Raw genomic sequence first — 2,296 nt, forward strand, 5'->3', positions numbered from 1 at the left:
AGTGGAAAGGGAAAGGAAAAGAGGAGAAGGAAAGGAGAGAAGAAGAAAAAATACTAATTCTGACTAAATTAACACATACTTATGTGCCTGCTGAAGTATGAGAGATTACCCTAGGGGGCAGCTGGTTACCTGCAGGATTTCAAAGTAGAATGGATTGAGTCCTGTGGAGAATAAATAGTACTTTCTGGTTTTTGGATGACATGATAACACCTTGAAAGAATTCAGAATATTTACAAAACCTTGAGGAAATTCCAACAGGTTACTAAGCCATGCTTTAAAAATAAGTTTGTAGGTCAGGGATATTTTTCTCTCCTCTCAAAACTCTGATTCGTTACTTTTGCTTCAGGATCAAAATATTTTTAAAAGATAGAAACTAGGGAGTATTCATATGTGCTTTGACATTGTACAATTTATGTTGCATTTATCCATGTTAAATCACTGTTTTGGTAGTTCTAAACTATCACTGCTAGCTTAATGTCTTACCTGACATGTGAAAAACGAAATAGATTGGGATGAAACAGTAAGAGGAGTTTTTTGGATGAAACCATACAATCCAGTAGGTCTAATGCTTTAATTTCATGGAATCATAGAATAGGTTGTGTTGGAAGGGACCTTGAAGATCATCCTGTTCCAACCCCCCTGCTATAGGCAGGGACACCTTTCTCTACACCAGGTTTCTCAAAGTTCCATCCAGCCTGGCTTGAATGCTTCCAGGGAGGAGGCACTCACAGCCTCACTGGGCAAAGGTTATCCATTCAGATTTAGAACGTCCTTTTCTGCTAGAATAAGGGCTGATGTTCCAGAAGATCCTAAGAACAAAATGTTCCCCACTACTTGTTTTTTAAATAATTATCAAAATGTGAAACATTTCTGTTTCTGTTTTCTGGGGACTATATTCAAATTAAAAAAAGAAAAAACATTTAAAATATTTTAATGGACTTGCAGTCCCATTCAGGATTTAATAAATTAGTGGAGAAGAAAAAGAAGAATAAACAGTTGTTCATGGTGCCAAAATAGGACCAAGGGTTGAGTACCCTGCAGCTTGTGTGACCAAGGGGAGGAGGAGAAATGCTAGTACCATCGTGAATGTCCTACATTATTGCCTGGACTTGCAACCAGTTCCTCTGGTAGCCATATTTGTTATAATGAATTTCCTGGAAATATCTGTGAGATTCTCCTGGGGGCTCAGTGGCCCTGGGGACACTTGCGAGCACTTCTGCCTTGGTCTCATCCAAAACCCTTTGCAGATATGCACTTGGGAGCCACTAAGAGCCTTTGGCCTCATCTGCTCACTCCCCAGACCCATCAGAAACAAGTCCTGGTATTTGAGTACAATCCTGGGGCCCATGAGTTCAGCTTAGTGACTGGGAGGAAAAGAAAACATTGTTGTCCTCAGTTAATTGCTTCTTTGTGGCAGAACATACTTCAAAGACACTTTAGTCTCCAGTGCATCTTAGCCCGTATTAGTGATTTTAAAACCCCCCTATTTCCAGCAACCCAGATGAGTGAATTCCGTACTACAGAATATTCACCACCAAGCATCTCCGTAAGCAAAAGTGGAACGCGAAATTAGTTTGGGGCTTGGGTGGAATTTTTTGTTTTGTTTTGTTTTGTTTTTTAGAGTGCTGCTTTAATGAGGTGTTTAGTTTAGCACATTTGGCTCCTCCAAATTACCTCAGGGGGATTCATATGCTAACGAACTACACAGCTGTTGTTTGTGAAACCAGCCTAGCACAAGCAGAGCGTGTAGTGCAAAGATTTAAATGCTCTGTTGGAGAGGTCACTGCACTCCTTCGTCTGCTATCAGTTATTAATAATGAGTCTACTACTCAATTGTAAACATTAGATTGGTTGGGTTTGGGTTTAAGTGCTTTGGGGGGGTGATAAGAAGGACAAAATCATAGAATGACCTGATTTTATGCAACTGGTGAAGCATTTTGGGGTGGGGAAGGTTGGCAGTGAAGTTAAAGGCACCGGTAGTGGCCTGAAGAGGCTGCAATGAGCAGGACTGATGTTTGCAATAATTGTTGTATAAACACTCCCTGATATGCTTCAAAAGCTTTGAATCTGAATTTCTTAAATTAAGCAGGCTTTGCTCCTGGCAAGCAATAAGCCATTTTCATTTAAAAGATGTCACTTTATATTTAAGGAAATTAATAGCTGGGAAAGTAAAAAAACAAAACAAAACAAACAAACAAAAAAAAACGACCTCAATAAATAAATGCAAAGAATCTGTATCTCTTATTTTAACTCAAGTATCCAATTAAAATCAACAGGACTCCTCACTGGAAAAAAA

The 2,296-nt window shown here is 39.2% G+C and overlaps 1 long non-coding RNA gene across 1 annotated transcript in view; it reads left to right on the forward strand.

Annotated features, from left to right (window-relative positions):
• Positions 1-2,296, forward strand: part of LOC109369531 — a 26,366-nt gene that overhangs the window by 3,032 nt on the left and 21,038 nt on the right. The window lies entirely within an intron of this gene.

This window comes from Meleagris gallopavo, chromosome 11, assembly GCF_000146605.3.
Source record: "Meleagris gallopavo isolate NT-WF06-2002-E0010 breed Aviagen turkey brand Nicholas breeding stock chromosome 11, Turkey_5.1, whole genome shotgun sequence".
NCBI classification, from domain to species: Eukaryota; Metazoa; Chordata; class Aves; order Galliformes; family Phasianidae; genus Meleagris; species Meleagris gallopavo.